This window comes from Sturnira hondurensis, unplaced genomic scaffold (assembly GCF_014824575.4).
Source record: "Sturnira hondurensis isolate 20B ecotype Veracruz unplaced genomic scaffold, ASM1482457v3 Scaffold0006413, whole genome shotgun sequence".
Classification (NCBI taxonomy): Eukaryota; Metazoa; Chordata; class Mammalia; order Chiroptera; family Phyllostomidae; genus Sturnira; species Sturnira hondurensis.
Genome location: NW_028079044.1, coordinates 11,521,461 through 11,539,406, shown reverse-complemented (window position 1 = coordinate 11,539,406; position 17,946 = coordinate 11,521,461). Strand labels below are relative to the sequence as shown.

The window sequence follows — 17,946 nt, the reverse complement described above, 5'->3', positions numbered from 1 at the left end:
TCATCCCATCGATGCTTCCCCCCCCCCGTGAATGGTTCCAGGTGAGCCCAGATCCACTCTCCACAACCCTGAGGAGGCAGGGCTGAGGCCCCCCAGCCTACAGGTGCTGTAGCCTCAAGGTGAGCACCAGGCACCGCTCCCTACACACAGAGTATCCAATTAAATCAGGCTCCCCTAGGAAGCCACCCCTGCTCCAGAGTCCAGGGCCATCCTCCTCCCAGGAGACAACCTTTCTAATGACAAGTAGCCCTGGGGTGGCAACTTCAGAATGAGTTGCCAAACAATCAAAATGCTATCTCCTCTAACCCAGCTCCTGGGTTTCTTTCCCTTTACAAGGGTTGTTCAATTTCAACAAGTTACTGACAGGTGCTTGACAACAGTTGTTTTTAACTTGTTCTTTAAAATATCAAAATAAATCATATGGGTTTAAAATACGTGTCCTGAACATTTTTGCCTTTTATCCAAATGTTCTATTGGGGGGGGGGGGGGATGGCCAACCAAGACTTGTGATTACATATTTAAAGAGATAAAATAGCAACATCGCTTTTACTTGTCACCTGCTGAAAAAAGTTCACTTGGCAAAATAAAAGAGAACATGTTGTTTGCTCAATATATGAACACACTACTGAGCAGCTTAGAAACTGGGCCTGTTTTACCAAGCACAGTTTAAGTCACCTACTTTTAAGTATGTCTGTGAATGTCACCCTCACGTACCACAGGGGTAAATAATCTTTGTGTCTCCCTGTACTGAGTTCCCACCTTCTGCCCACTGCTCCCTTTCCCAGGGGCCCAGTCACTGCCCCTATAGCTTCTACTATCTCTGTACTGTTGACCCCACCTCTGGAGTCTGGCAAGGACTTGCTCTCTTGCTCTGGGCAGCGCCTACAACAACCTCCTTAGTCTTGTGTGGAGCAGGGATGAAAAACAGGCCATCACACTGAAACCAATGATGGCCACCGAAGGCTTCATTCTGTCACTCAGGGCCTGTATTTGTTTGGCACTTTCCATTGTTAACAGACTTTTTAAAGAGAGGATCCATCAGAACACTGAAGAAAAAAATTCAAAGGAGAAACATTCAGTTAAAAATAGGAGTATTCATGAGAGGTATTTTAAGTTCATTTGAAGAAAATCCTTATGCGGTGAAGGAAGAAGAAAGATTAAGTGGTTACATCTCATTTACTTAAAGGATAAAAGCTACATGAATTTCTTATACACAAGTGTCAAATTCAGCCATAAAAATTATACATGTAAAATATGTATCATTTGTTCCAAATGTTAAATATTTAGAAAGAATGGTATTTGTAACAATCTCGCTTGGACCCTTTCAATGCCAGACAAATACATCTGATTCTGAAAACATCCCCAGGCTTCCCACTGAACAATCTAGGGCAGGACTTGAAGGGTTTTGTTGTTTTTTTAAAAACAAAACACAATTGTGTTATTCCCTGATCAGGACTCAAAAAGGAAGCACTTCAGAGAAGTGTGTGGATGTTCAGTGCTTGTCAAAGAAAATAAACAACAGAATTCTGAAGCACACATTTTAAGGTGCGGCCAATTTATGGTCCACAGAAATAACCTTATTGGAGGGCTAGCGCTTGCACACTCGTGACTGCACTGAAGTCAGGCAGTCAGTACGTGAGGTGGGCAGTGCAGGCTTTTTCTTCAGGGATGGGGCAAAGGGAGGGAACAGAAGCTAAGTGGTTGCCATGGTTACAAAGCCATTTGATGGCAGCTCTGGGACCAAAATCTACTTCAGGCTCTCCACCTGGACCAGTCACCCTTTTCAGTAAGTCACAGGCCCCTCACAATTACCATCGCTTGCTGCTCTCTGGGGTCCTGCATCAGTGGCGATCTCCACTTTCTTCTCCACCCCACCTCCTCTCCAGAGGCTCCAGGCACAGGCTCTTCTTTCCCTTCTTTGCCAACTTCCTAAAAAGGTCACGTCTCTTTGTCATGCCTTGACTTTTCCAATACCCTTCACCCTCTAGAATTTTCACAGTCCTTGGCCTCTCCTGCTCCCAGGGCACCTAACACTGCTGGCCATCACCTCTACCCCCACCCCAAGTTCAAGACCACCCCTAATCCTGATTTTCCTCTTCTTGGTTCTTCTGCACCTTTGCTCCTGGCCTCATCCCTCAAAATGGGCACTGTCCACCATTCTGGGCTCAAGCCTAATACTGGGTCTTCCCTCACCCCATTCACATTTAACCTCCAATGTCCTAAATGTTAAATGATGTCCTAGTCTACCTCTATCTGTAGCTCACCTCCTCCACATCTCCCTGAACTTGTTTCCAAATCCCATCCCACCCACCATGAGAGTCTTTTTATGTCTCATTCCCTTTCAAATAAATCTCTCTCTCTCCCTCTCTCTCTCTCTCTCTCTCTCTCTCACACACACACACACACACATTTATTCTGTACGATAGCTGGCCACACACACACACACACACACACATATACATTTATTCTGTACGATAGCTGGCCTGGTTTAAGCCCTCAATTTTCCCCCCAGCATGACTGATGTTATGACTTAATTCAATGATTTTCAAGCACCTACTTAAATGGAGAAGTGTTTAAAACAAACTATGAAGAATAAAGTTATGTGGTCAATTTTTATAAGGTTAAGTGCTTAGACAAAATATAAAAGAGTACAGGGGATGAGGATAAGGACGGTCAGAGAAAGCCTCTCTTCTCATAGTGGAGGCTGGGAGAGGGGTGAAGGACAACTCCAGCAAGAGGGAACAGCCAGCACGAAGGCCAAAAGCAGGCTACCTCAGAGGACAATGTGGCTGCAGTGAATTGAGCCAAGGGCCTGGTAGAACACTGGAGGGATTCTGGGTAGAGAAACGTGTAAAACAATTTCACTTTTTAAACATTCCTCCAACTCCTTTCTGAGAAACCTTTCTGTTGTGGGGGCAAACAGGAAGCATGGGGAGCCCCATCAGGAGGCCATAAAATGCCCCAGGCCCATGATTGTGCCTACCTCTCACTCACCTCTCTGCCTCAAGCTCATCTTCCCAAGCACACAAGCCTGACCTTGACATGTCACCATATCCCCACCATGAAAACTTTTCCACATGCCCTCCAGAACCACTAGGTGCCACTTCTCTGCATGGTTATCAAGGCTGTCCCTGTGTCCTGTTACTCCTTCCTAAATACCCTACTCTCCCACCGAGGGGTCACATCTGCTGCTCCCCCAGACACGCTGCCACAAGCCAGCCATCCCCTCACTGCCCCACCCTCCTTTCACTGTTTCTGAAAAGTTACTCATGCATTCCACGAAGGCCAAGCCCAAGCACCACTTCCTCAGGAAGCCTTTCTTGGCTGACCCAACCTGCACTTCACTCGCACCTCTCCTAAACACTGTTTCATCAGTTCCTGGTTAGGGTTTCCACCAACTGCTAACTCCTTGAGAGCAAGCACTGCACCTGAGCTATCTAGGAAGACACCAGGGCTTAACACAGTGCTAAGCATATACTAAGTGGCCCATTGATGCATGCTCTCAGAGAACAAACTGCCCATTTCATTATATATCAATGAGGTCTTGCGGGGGTGGGTGGTGAGGGGCAAGAGCAGGTTTTCACTTTTGGCTACTGTAATCTGGAGGCCCCAGGTGGGCCGAAGTACTCCGATGGCACTTCTGACAGCAGCACAGCCACAAGTAGGAGCCACAGTGGAAAGAGACCCAAACCTTCTGCCAGTCAACGCTAGGCAGGCCCACACAATCTGTTTTAAATTTGCCTGAAATGTTGGCAATGTGTTTTTCCAAACCCAGTTAACAGTAGTTAGGATTAAGTGATGGTAGAATTAATTTTATTTTCCTTAGCCTTATCTTGACTTATTTCTCTACATAAACATCCCAAGGAGGGAAAAGTCTTTTAAAAAGAATGCCAATTGCCAACCAACTTACACATTCAAAACACGGCTCCCATGCCTCTCCTATGGCACCAGGCTGAGGCAGTGGTTTTCAACCTTTTTTAACTTGTGCCACATGTAAACTAATTACTAAAAATCTGTGGCACACCAAAAAATATATTACATTTTTGCAGCTCTGACCAAAAATGCAGGTATCATTTTGATTCATTCACACTAGACAGCTATTGTTGTGTTGGCTGTTGTTATTTTTTCATTTGACATTCCAGGGGAAAGGAGGTCCATATCCCTCACTAAAGAGTCAGATATTGGATGTTTTAAAAATCCTAGTTTTGGCTGTGGCTCAATGGATTGAGTGCTGCCCTGTGAATCAAAGGGTCACCAGTTCAATTCCTAGTCTAGGGCACATGCTTGGGTTGCAGGCCAGGTAGAGGCAACCACACATTGATCTTTCTCTCCCTTACCCTCTGTAAAGATAAATAAATAAAGTCTTTTAAAAAATAAATAATTTACATTAAAAAAATTTTTGAGGCCCACCACACACCCATTGAAAGTTGCTGGCCTGGGGAAATGCAACAGACCCACCCTGTGAAGCTCAGACCCTGCTGAGTCGTCAGCTGCCTTGGCCAAGGGTATAGAGGTCTGGGTAGACTCAGGGGGTGCCAGTGGCTGAGTGGGGTGGCTCTGGAACATGGAGCTGTTCCCCCCACTTTCTTGTGAACCTGACTGGCACCTCCTGTTCAGGGGAGATCTTCTAGCCCCATCCTCAGGACTCCAGGTGAACCCCAACCTCTAGACTCCTGGTGGCCCTACCCTACTGAGGTCTGGGCAGAAGCTGGGACAGATAGAGTTGTGTGGCTCTGGGGCAAGGCCACACCAGGCACCTGCCCTCACGGTGGGAGGTGGCTAGCCCCACCCTCCTAACTCCAAGGTGCACCGCACTACTGAGCTCAGACTCCTGGCAGAATGTTGAATGTGCTGAGTTGTGTAGCTCTAGGACGGGGTCTGTTTCTCTCTCACACATCTGATGGGTGGAGAGAGCCTTCCCCTCATGCAGCCAGAGCTTGGTCTGTTTCGGCCTATAAACTCTGCTGGCCTCACTGTGACAATTCCCTGAGACCCTGCCCAACCACAAAGGTCTGCTGCAGGCACCTAGCTAATGGCAGCTAAACTTGGTATACTGCGGGATATTTGTTGAGTAGCCCCAGACCCAGCTCTGGCACTGAGTTTGAAACTATATCAATCTGGTAAACACCAGAAGCCCCGACCTGGTGAATTTAAGCCCACCAGAGGCTCTTTCAGTTACTAAGCCTATCAGGCAGGAGCTAACAGACAGAGACAGATCTCAGGGTCCCCTGAAACCCTTGCTGACCTGTCCCTGGGCCTAATGATACTAAAAGCCAGGCTTAGTGCACAACTCAGTCCTTCCTACAAACACTCAGACCCAGGAGAGGCAGCCCCAAACTGGATCATTTTGTAGCTCCCAACAGGTTCCCCAGGGCCTGTCACAGGTAGCACCAGATATTGGTCTGCAGCAGAGGCCCTCCCAGGAGGCCCCAGAACCAACACATCCAGTGGCCAGCTTCAGACAACATCAGAGCAGGATTCAATTAGCTTCACAAGCAGCACAGCCAAAGGGAGATCAGCAGACATCAAGCCCTTTGAGGCGAATTCCACTTTGTGTGGTCAGCACTTGCACAGCTTGTACACAGTGCTCGAGGTTGATCCTTAGAGCCAACCTGAGGGCTGACCACACACACAAACAGGCAATTACAAGGAAGACTCAATTAAAACAGGAGGGCCCATATAACCCACATAATGGACATTCCTGGAGCACCCAGATCAAGTGATCAAGGAGACTGCCACGGGGTCCCACAGGACACCTACTACATAAGGCCACCCTACCAAGTCTGGGAATCATAGCATATCTACCTAATACATAGAAACAAACATTAAAAGGCAGCCAAAATGTAAAGACAAAGAAACATGCCCCAAATGAAAGGACAGGAGAAATCTTCAGAAAAAGGGCTAAATGAAATGGACGCAAGCAATTTACCAGATAGAGTTAAAAAATGTTTATAAAGATACACAAAGAACTTAGAAATACAACAGCATGAAAAAAGACACAGAAACCATTTTTAAAAGACACAGAAGCCCAGTCAGAAATAAAAAACAATATCTGAAATGAAGAACACACTAAAGAAAATGAACTACAAGTTGGATGAAGCAGAAGATCAAATCAGCAATCTAGAAGACAAGACCCAATCAGATCTGCAAAATGAAAAAAAAATTTTTAACGAGGATAATTTAAAGGACCTTCTGGACAACATGAAGCATAACAATATCTGCATCATAGGGGTACCAGAAAGAGAAGAGAGAGGGCAAGGGATTGAGAACCTATTTAAAGAAATAATGACTGAAAACTTTCCTAACCTGGTGAAGGAAAAAGATGTACTAGTCCTGGAAGGGTATAGAGTCCCAAACAACATGAGTCCAAAGAAGCCCACACCAAGGCACATCAAAATTAAAATGGCAAAGGTTAAAGACAAAGAAAGCATCTTAAAAGCAGCTAGAGACAGTTAGTTACCTACAAGGGAACTCCTGTAAGACTGTCAGCTGATTTCTCAACAGAAACAATTGAGGCCAGAATGGGTTGGCATGAAATATTCAAGGTGATGAAAATACGGATCTACAACCAAGACTCCTCTATCCAGCAAAGCTATCATTTAAAATTGAAGGAGAAATAAAGGGCTTCCAAGGCAAGAAAAAGCTAAAGGAGTTTGTTATCACCCCATCTGTATCACAAGAAATGTTAAAGGGAAGAAAGAGAAGGAGGAAGAAGAAAAAACAACAAAAAAACAACAGAGTAACATACTTAAAAGAATAAAATGGCAATAAATCATACCTATTAATAGTCACCTTAAATGTAAATGGCTTAAATATTCCAATCAAAAGATACATGGTAGCAGAATGGGTAAGAAAACAAGACTCATATATCTGCTGTTTACAAGAGACCCACCTCAGAACAAAAGATATTCACAGATTAAAAGAGATGAAAGAGATGGAGAACGACATTTTGTGTGAATGGAAATGAAACAAACAAACAAACAAAAACCTGGGGTAGCAATACTTATTTCAGGTAAAACAAATGCCATAACAAGAAAGACATGACATAATGCTAAAGGGGTCAATCCAAGAGGATGTACCCTCGTCCACATGTATCCACTGAACACAGGAGCACCTAAATATATAAAGCAAATCTTGATGGACATAAAGGAAGAGACTGAGGTAACAGAATCACAGTAGGGGGTTTTAACACCTCATAGACATCAATGGATAGATCTTTCAGACCAAAAAATAAAAAACCTACAAGAAAACAGTGTCCTTAAATGACACACTAGATCAGATGAATTTAATTAATACCTTTGGAGCATTTCACTCTAAAGCATGGGGATATACATTCTTTTCAAGTGTACATGAAACATTTTCTAAGATAGAGCACATATTAGGGCACAAAACAAGTCTCCAAAAATTTAAGAAGATTTAAACCATATCAAGCATCTTCTCTGACCATATGGTATGAAGGTAGAAATCAATCAAAAGAAAAAAAACTGAAAAGACACAAAGATAAGGAGGCTATAAATGTTACTAAACAACAATTGAGTTAATGATGAGATCAAAGAGGAAATTATAAAATACCTTGAAACAAAAGAAAATGAGAACACAACAACCCCAAATCTATGGGACACAGTAAAAGCAGTCCTAAGAGGGAAATTCATAGCATTACAGACCTATCTCAGGAAATTTAAAAAAAAAGCTCCAATAAACAATCTAACTTTACACTAGAAACTAGAAAAAAAGAAAAGGCAACAAAGTATGAAGAAATAAAATAACAGAGGATCAGAATAGAAATAAATAAAATGTGGTCCCCCAAATTCAAAAGATCAATAAATTAGGAGCTGGTTCTTTGAAAAGATAAGCAAGAGTCACAAGCCTTTAAACCAGACTCATCAAAAAAAAAAAAACACAAGAGAAGACCCAAATAATTAGAAATGAAAGAGGAGAAGTAACAACTGAGACCACACAAATACAAAGGGTTGTATGAAAATATTATAAATAACTATATGTCAACAAATTGGACAATCTGGATGAAATGGATAAATCCTTAGAAAAATCTTTTCTAAAAACTGAATTTTCCAAAACTGAAACAGAAAACATCAGGAAATGTGAATAGAATGATTACAACTAATGAAACTGAAGCAGTAATCAAAAACTCCCAACAAACAGAAGTCCTAGACTGCGTTGTTTCACAGGTGAATTTTACCAAACATTCAAAGAACTAACTCCTAACCTTCTCAAACTATTCAAAACAGTTCAAGAGGAGGGAAGATCCCCAAGTTCATTTTATGAGGCCAGCATTATCCTAATTCCAAAACAAGAAAAGAACACTATAAAGAAAGATTATTATAGGCCAATATTTCTGATGAATATGGATACTAAAATCCTCAACAAAATATTACTAAACTGGACTCAGCAACACATTAAAGAGATCAGGTACCGGGATCAAGTGGGCTTTATTCCAGGAATGCAAGGTTGGTACAATGTCTGCAAATCAATAAATGTGATACATCACACAAACAAAATGAAGGATGAAAATCACATGGTCATATCTATAGAGGCAGAAAAAGTACTTGGTAAAATCCAGCACCCATTTATGATAAAAAAAAACTTCTCAGAACAGAGGGAACAAACCTCTAAATAATGGCCATCTATAACAAACCATCATATTGGTTAGCCAATAACCAATCATATTGGTTAGCCATAAACCATCATGATGTTAGCCAACATCATATTCAATGAGCAAACACTATAAGCATTTCCCTTAAGATCAAGAATAAGACAGGTTCATCCATTTTCACTCTTACTCAATACAGTACTGGAAGTCATAGCCATAGCAATCACACAAAAAGAAGGAAAAAAAGGCATCCATTGGGACAATGTAATAGAATAACAATAAAAAGATTTTTTAAATAAATAAAAAGAAATAAAAGTCACCCATACTAGAAAGGAAGAAGTAAAACTGTCATTATTTGCAGATGACATGATAGTGTATATAAAGAACCCTAAAGATTCTGCCAAAATACTACTAGAACTGATAAATGAATTCAGTAAAGTAGCTGGATACAAAATAAATATCCAGAAATCACTTGCAGTTTTAATTTATTTTTTAAATTTTCTTTGTATTTTTACACTTGCATTTTTATATATCAATAATGAATTATCAGAAAGGGGGACTAATAAAATAATCCCATTTATAATTGCATCAAAAAATTAAAATACTTTAAAATAAATTTAACCAAGAATGTAAAAGACCTGTACTCACAAAGTTATAAGACATTGAAGAAGATACAAGTGAAAGCATATACCATATTCATGGATACCAAGAATCAACACCATTAAACTGTCCACACCCGTCAAAGTAATCTATAGATATAACACAATTCCTATCAAGATACCAATGGTATATTTCAAGATCTAGAACAAATATTTCACAAATATATATGGAATCACAAAAGCATCCAAATAGCCACAGCAATCTTGAGAAAGAACTAAGTAAGAGGAATCATGCTACCTGATATCAAACTATACTACAAGGCCACAGTAATCAAAACAGTATGGTACTGGCATAAAACAGATACTTAGAGCAATGGAACAGAATAGAGAGCCCAGAAATAAACCCATGCCTTTATGGTCAATTAATATTCAACAAAGGAGGCAAGAACACACAATTAGGTAAAGACATTCCATTCAATAAACAGTGATGGCAAAATTGGACAGACACATGCAAAAAATGAAGCTACACCACCTTCTTACACCACACACAAAAATAAACTCAAAATGGATTAAAGACTTAAATGTAAAACTTGAAACTACAAAAATCCTAAAAGTAAACATATACAGTAAAATCTCAAACATTTCTTGTAGCAGTATTTTTTCTGATACACCTCCTTGGACAAGAGAAAAAAAAGAAAAAATAAGCAAATGAGAAGGAAACCATCAACAAAATGAAAAAACAACATACTCTATGGAAGAAAATATTCACCAATGAGACATCTGATAAGGAGTTAATATCCAAAATTTATAAAACTTATACCACTCAACACCTAAAAAAACAAAAGAATCCAATTTTAAAAATGGATAAAAGACCTGAAATAGACACTTCTCCAAAAAGGACATACAGATGGCCAATAGGTATATGAAAAGATGCTCAATGTCCCTAAACATCAGAGAAATGAAAATTAAAACCACAATGAGATAGCACCTCATACCTATCAGAATGGCTATCAGCAATAAATCGACAAACAACAGGTGTTGGTGAGGATGTGGATAAAATGGAACCCTCATGCACATTAGTAGGAATGCAGACTGGTGCAGCCACTGTGGAAAACAGTATGGGGTTACCTCAAAAAAATTAAAAATGGAACTGTCTTATGAGCCACCAATTCCCTTCTGGGAATATATGCAAAAAACCTGAAACACTAATTTTAAATAATGTATGCATCTCTACATTCATTGCAGCATTATTTACAGTAGCCAAGATTTAGAAGCAGCCCAAGTGCCCATCAGTAGATGAGTGGATGAAAGAGCCGTGATATGTTTACACAATGGATACTACTCGATTGTTAAAAAAAAGCCAAGAAGGAAACTTTACATTTTGCCACAGCGTGGATGGACCTGGAGAGTATTATGCTAAGCGAAAAAAAAAGCCAATTGGAGAAAGGTAAATATTGTATGATTTCACTTATATGTGGACTCTAGTGAACAAAATAAACAGACAAAACAGAAACACACTCATAGATACAGAGAACAGACTGACAGCCATTAGAGGGGAGAAAAGTTGAAGGCTACATGAAAAAGGAGAAGGGATTAAGCAGAAGATAAGACTCTCATAGACACAGACAACAGTATGGTGATTACCAGAGGGTGAGGTGCATAGGGGAGGTTGAAGAGGGTAAAGGGGCAATAAATGGAGATGGATGGAGACTTGACTTTGGGTGGTGAACACACAATGCAATACACAGATGACGTATTATAAAACTATATGCCTGAAACCTACATAATTGTACTAACCAAGGTCATCCCAATAAATTCAATACATTTTTAAATGTCTCCCCAAAAGGTATCCAATAAAACCACCAAAACACTGGGGACAGGAGACCACTGAATATATACCACGTTAGATTACGATTATAAAAGTATAACTAAAACATTTTAAACGTTTAGTTGTTTGCCTAGAGCATGCAACTAACAATTGGACCTGTGCTTTCACTTCTGAAATAATTATTTCACAAAACATTAGCAGTAAATGCTGTTCTGCACATCCTACACACTTACTGATGCCTCTTATCAAAACTAAAGTCTTCCATGGGCCTTACATTAGAGTGTAAACTACCTGTCATCACTACACCCTCTGCGCACTAGATCATGTCACACAGGTGACCAATCAGCTCTGAATTGGACATTTCGATGACTGTCATCTCAGCTTACACAGAAAATGTCCATTAAAAATAATAGGGGATCAACTATCAACAAATAATGTTTTATTTAAGCTAAATGCTATATCAGCCAAGTGTCGAATCAAGATTTGGCCTCTAAGTTTCAATAAGATGCCTGTATAACTTTATCCTGAAATAGCATATCAAAATACATATAGTAGTTTTTGTTATCACCTTTTTAAAGAAATAGAAGGGGAATGAGGAAACTGCGTGTCAGCCACAGTGCTCGGTATTTTAGACCTTGCATCATGCTAATTTTCTTAGCAGATCTAAGGTAGGACTTTAACCGTCCCTTTTTATAATTGAGAAATTGAGGCTCAAAAAGGTTAAGTAACTTATTCACAGAGTAACCACAGTCACACAGTAAATTGCAAAAAGGAACTAAATTCCAGGTCTGTTTCACAAAAGACTACACTCTGTATGATTCTGTAATCCCACTTAAATGAAGTTCAGAAACAGGCAAAACCAATCTATGCTGATAGGAGTCACATGCAAAATTATATAAGTCAGAATATCAATTTCCTTTGTGGGAAAATACTGACCAGACAGGGGCATGGGCACCTTTGGGCCACTAAAAACATTTACTTCTTGATGGGAGGTGGATACATATTCATGAGCTGCACACTTAATATTAGTGCACTTCACACACTTTACTGTATGCTATACTTGAAGTTAAAGAAAAAATCCTCATTTGACTGACTCCAAATTCATGCTCTTGAGCACTAATCACCACATAGCCACTCTGACAGAATGTGGCCACGATCTAGAATTGATTTTCTTGGGTAATCAGTTTTTAAAAACATTTTGATGAGCAACACACAGCCTAACCTTACCAGAGTGAAGAAATCAGAATAAAAAATCTATTTTTAAATGCCACAGAATGAAAAGTAGAAAGTATCGATTTCCTGGCTACTGGGAATTTCCCCTGTGCAGCCACATCAGAATAAAAACAATTTTAAACCCTGCTCCAAGAGCATGTTCACATGCACAGAAAATAATTTGTAACAAAATTCTTAGAGCTATCCATGTTAACACCTAAACCTAAAATTATACCAAATATTTCACAACGGATGTTACAACTTTATCAACAATGCCAACTCTCAAAACATGTTTGAGCTTTGTTACAATAATTAAGACAAGGCAAGAAGACAAAGTTTGATGGGCAAAGAGCATAAAACTCACAGTATGGGCAAGTGTGAGTCCAAAATCTCAACCCAGAGTTGTAACAAAAGAAAACTCATAAAATAGCCTTTTTCCAGCAGTAAAGTAATTGTGCCACATATGTCTCCATAACAAATTCTTCATCAAGTAACAAGTTCTTCTCACAGAAGCCTTGTTCGGACTAGCAAAGCCTCATCACCAGCTTTTGATGATGAAATCATTACATCAATTCCCTGAAAGCTTTATCTCACGCATACACACACCTCTTACTCAAACAGTAATTGCCTCTCCAGAGAGAGGAATTTACTCATCCTACAATGTGGAGATGTATTTTGCAAGTACCTAGTAACAGTTATCCCACCTTGGGGGTTAGGGAAAAGGTAGCTGGATCCACACCTGTTGGGTGTATGTGCTGTGGTCTTTACCAGGTGCTTTCGATTATACAAGCCAGGAAGCCCAGTTTTCACATTTTCAGTCCAGTTTAATTCACACTTAAACTTCTGTAGAAATGCCAGGCAATTAACAAAAAGAATTTCAGTTTCCCCTGGGCATCTGCATATATAAGATCAAAAGGCCTTTCATGAAAATTTTTCAGTTTTGATAATTTATACACCACCATTGATGTGCTGCAATAGATTACATAACCAAATATTATCCCAGATGCAGGAATCTCAATGTTTATAAAAGTACGCATTTGCATTTACTTTTAGTCATTAACAAACTATCTAATAAAACTGTCAAAAAACTTAAGAGTCAAATATCGTAGCTATTAAGCAAATTAGAGAGAATTGTAAGCACTGACCCAGTATGTTAAGAACAGAGTGTGCTTGAGGCACTTTCACGGCTCTGGGTCAGCACCCCTAAAGCGCGGTGTTGTTTTTCCTTTTTCTTTTTAACAAACATCATTAGAAATTTAAAACTTAAAGTTTCAAAGTTTCTTTGAGAAACAGAAGATTCACATCCTTTTCTCATATCCCTGGATCTGCTGAAAAAGTCCCACTTACATTTCTTACAATGCATCATGTAAAGCAAAGGAATTAATAATTTTTTGGATTCTCATTCACTTCTTAAATAAACTCTTTTATTTTAACAAGTCACCTACTTAAATAAACTGTACAGGGAAAAACCAACCATGAATTATCAGTTCCACTTTCCTATTTTTTAGCAAGTTTAGTATCCTAGAATTAGAAATCTCAATGGTTGGTTTTTGTTCTTTTTTTTACAAACAAGGAAATCTTCAAAGCCACGAATCATCTGTATACCTAGCTCTCCAACAAAACCCAGAAAAAAAGTCAACTCATAAATTTTGCAAATTATTATGTTTGTTTTCCTCAAAAAACTACCTTACTCCTTGGATAAACTATCTGCCTGGTTTCAGCCTCAGGCAAATCTAAACCATTTCCATGCCGGTTCCTGTTTTTTTGCCTTAGGGTAAGTTGATGCAGGGAGCAACTTCGACCATATACTGATTTCACAATGTCTACCACTAATTATGTACTTCTTAAGTGCCATGATGCAAAGTTAGTAGTTGGGCAAACATTATCCTATTTGTCCTCAAAAACAAACTGGTGGAGCAGACATTACCATCCCCAAAACCAAGTATGTCCAACGAGGCTGGGATGCTAAACTTGCCCAAGGTCGCACTGAACACTATGTGGCAGAATCAGGACTAGTGAACAGTGAGGATGGAAACTGCACTTTTACGGAGAATCAGACCTTTCACCATACCATCTGCACAAAAATATCAAATGAAGAGCCGTGAGCCCCTACGGCATGGAGATTCCCAAGGGAAAACCCAGTATTCCAATCTGAGAAAGTAATTTCAAAAAGAAGACCTAAAGATAAAGATATTTGCAAAGGCTGGGCAGCAAGGAAACATTTACTCAGAACTGGCCTTAAAATCTAATTTAAGAGTACAGACGCTCCGTGTAACACTCTCCCAAAATCCACCAGGCCCAATAACCTCTACTCTAAAGAAACAGAAGTGAGAACTAGGACAGTGGGAAGTGACCGCCCGGCCTAAGAATCAGCTTGTCAAGATCTGCACGAGCGCAACCACTAGAACGCTGGGAGCCACCGCCTGGGACCACCTCGGCCCCGCCTTTCTAGTCCCAGTCCCGGCCCATTCGGGCACAACCTTAACTATTCAAAGGCACAATTACACTGGAAAGAAACTGTTACAACAAGTAGAAGCCCATATTCACCAACTAGCTTCGTAATCTGAAATCTACAGCAAGCTTCCAACAAGGGAGGGGCAGCAGAATAGGGTACAATCGTTCTGAACTATCCTTCTACAAAGATGCGGAGGTTCAGGAGGCCCCGCGGCGCAGCGGAGCAATGACAGACACACCACCCCCACATTTCGGAAAAGAGCGGGCCTCCTCAGAAACCCGCGTTTAAAATGTACATAAATCNCCTTGGGGGGGGGGGGGGGGGGGGGTCCGTGAGTAGTGCGGATGCCCAGCCCTGAGTGTAAAATACCGTGGCCTGGAAGTTAAGGTAACTCGGTTTTATTGCCTCCAGAAGGGACCACCTGCCATCTCCGTGCGGCCGCCAGGACCTGCGCCCGCAGCCCCTCGGGGTGCCCAGCCAGCGCCCCAGTGCCCACCCTACCCGAAAGGTGTTTCGCAGAAGCTAGTCGGACGCACTCCCGGCAGTACCCCCTCCCCCTCCCCAGGTTTCAACCCGGTTAATCATCAACGCGGGCACTGTGGGGTATTTTTTTAGAGGTCAAAGCGAAAGGTTCTCCCTAAGTTTCGCAGAACCCAGTTTTGGGGGACCCGCAGGTGACAGTGGTAGGCAGTTGGAGGTGGGGAGAAGCCGTGGGGGCTCTCTGGCTCACAGAACAGCTGATCTCCCCGTGCAGCACGGGAGACCGGCGCGGAGCGTGCGGGGTGCGGGGGTGTGAGCGCCGATCCGCGCTGCGCTCCCTCCCCGAAATACCAGAGCGACCCAGAAAAGGCCCACACGCCACTCCACACTGCCTGCCAGCACCCCGACGCAGGCTCCCCCGGAAGTTGGGGTGCAGCGGGGCGGGGACAGACCGGGACAGGAGGCTCCAAACAAACGCTACGGCGGGGTTTGTTATTCTCCTCTAAGGTAGGAGCAGTGGCGCGGGGGCCAGGGGAGGGGCCGCTAAACGCCGCAGGAGCCACCCGGAGACGGCTTCCTCTGCTGGGACCCGGGTACGAAACCGGAGCCGGGGAGGAACGTGGTTGGGGGTGGAGACGAGGGAGGCCAACGGAGGGGGCGCAGGGAGCAAATAGGTGGCGGGAGCAGACCGGGCTGGGGAAGTGGCTGGGGGAGAAAGTGGAGAGGCAGGCGGCGGGGGTGCACAACCCACCCGGCCCTACCTTGTCCGGGAGCAGCTCCTGCTCAGCGGGGCGGGGGCGGGATATCGCGGCCACATCCACGTCCCGGCCGCTCGGCGCGGCTCAGCCTGGCGACCGCAGCCGCTCAAACTCCATGCGTTGCGCCCGAGACTGGCGGCCGGGTGGTGGCGGCGGAGACAGCTCGGGCTCCGCTCGGCTCCGCTCGGCTCCGGCACTTGTTGCCGCCGCAGCCGCTGCGCCTCACTCCGGGTTCCAGCTCCCGGAGCCGTCACCACCCCGGGCGCTGGAGCTCGGCCTCGCCCCCGCCCCCTCACGAGGAGCCAATTGGGCCCGGCACCGCCCCTCGCGTCACCTCCCGGCACCGCCTGCCTCCCTGTTCCCCAAGTTTGGAAAAGGCCTGTCTCCCGCGGCCCGGCTAGTCCAAGTCCAGGACTCACCCGGCTTGTGCTCCACCTGCCTTCCCCGGACTCTCCGGGGCCCTAGGCTCACACCTGGAAAGCAAAGGGTTAAGCTGGAGGAAGGCAACCCCAAGAAGCAGACCCTTCGGAAAAATGGGGCAGTTCGAAGTTCAAAATAATTATATTCCATCTACGGTCTAACCTAAATCCCTCCAGCTGCAAGACGCCCCACTTGTTGTACGTCTGATGTTGGGGGCCTATGCACATGGCCTCGTGAGGGCTCCATTCACCTCTTCTAGACGCAGCCAGTTTGTGACTGGATCAACACCAGATGCCGGCCATGCCTCAAGGCTTGGGTTAGTGCGCCCCCGCAAAACCCGAGATTCCACCGTGGAAAGTGGGAGAAGGAGGAACCAGGGCCTGAGTGGGACTTGACCAGTGCTCTACCCACCTACTTCTTAGGTGCCCAAATGAAGCCCTAAAGCCCAAGGCCTAGGGCGGTGCCCTATTTGCCACAGCCACCCTGTCTTAAGGTTTTTAAGCCACCTAGGACATGGTGAGGGGGAAGTTTTAGTTCTCCTTGCGGTGTCATGCAGATTTCCTCGAGGTTCCACGGGTGCCACGGAAAACTGGAAACGCAAGGTGCCCAGACACTGGGCCTCGAACCGTGCCGGGGTCGAAGGAGCAGAGCGTATACCTAGGCGCAACCTAAATGGCTGACCTCTGACACACATAACGCCGGCTCTCCGGGGCTGAATCGGGGCTTAGCGCCAACGACACCCCACCGGCCAGAACTCTGGGGACCGCCGCAGACGCACCCTCCTACCCAGCGCCCCGTGCGGGCTCACCGGAGCACTGCATTCTACGGTGAGTCGGAGCTGCTGTCGACGCAACACTGGGGCCTCAGGTGAGCCCAGGGGGGCGGGAAGGAGAGGTTTCCCAGCTTTGAAAGGCCCCCGCACTGCCAGCTGGTCAGCTTGTCCAGAAGCGCACCTGAAAGCGGGCCTCCCTTCCCCCACTTGCCCCTACCCCACCCCTGCTTTGGTCCTTCTCTCTCCGAGAAGAAAGCAGCGTTCCCCTTTTAGATGATCAGACTGAGAAATTAAGGCCGCTTCACCCTCAACTATTTGCATTTTTCAGAGGCGGAATTAACCCAAAGGGAAGGAATCGTTACTGTAAGAATTTCAGCCACCTATGAGCTCAGCCCAGTTAATCGTAAACTCAGCGCGAAAGAATAGCCCGTTGCTACCGGGTGCACTGAGCCTAGTGAGTGCACTGGAAACAGAAACTCTCAGTCAGATCTAGAAAAGTTTTGATTTTCAGCTTCCAGACCTTTTTGCTTTTATGTTGATCACATGATTCTCCTAAGAGTATAATATACTGTCCAAGAAACAAGATAGGTTTTTGTATATTGACAGAAAAACATCTAGAAGGATGCACACTGACTGTTGACCACAGTTACCCGCCCCCACACCCCCGCAGGGTGGGATAGAAGTGTTGGAGGAGGGGAGATGAGTTTCATACCCTTACTGACTTTGAATTTTGTGTTTGTGCAGTTATCTTGACTTTCATAATTTAAAAAGCGAACAAAATATTTTGAAGATTTTATTTATTTATTTTCAGAGA

The 17,946-nt window shown here is 43.5% G+C and overlaps 1 protein-coding gene across 2 annotated transcripts in view; it reads right to left on the bottom strand.

Annotated features, from left to right (window-relative positions):
• The window catches only part of B3GNT2 (UDP-GlcNAc:betaGal beta-1,3-N-acetylglucosaminyltransferase 2), a 153,525-nt gene that overhangs the window by 16,816 nt on the left and 118,763 nt on the right, over positions 1–17,946 (bottom strand). Inside the window, exon 1 of one of the 2 annotated variants that reach the window (XM_037048009.1) lies at positions 15,944–16,028. The exons of the other annotated variant lie outside the window; for it this stretch is intronic. The gene's annotated coding sequence lies outside the window, so the exon portion shown is untranslated. Of the gene's footprint in view, positions 1–15,943; positions 16,029–17,946 lie in introns of those variants that run through there. 2 annotated transcript variants of the gene reach the window in all.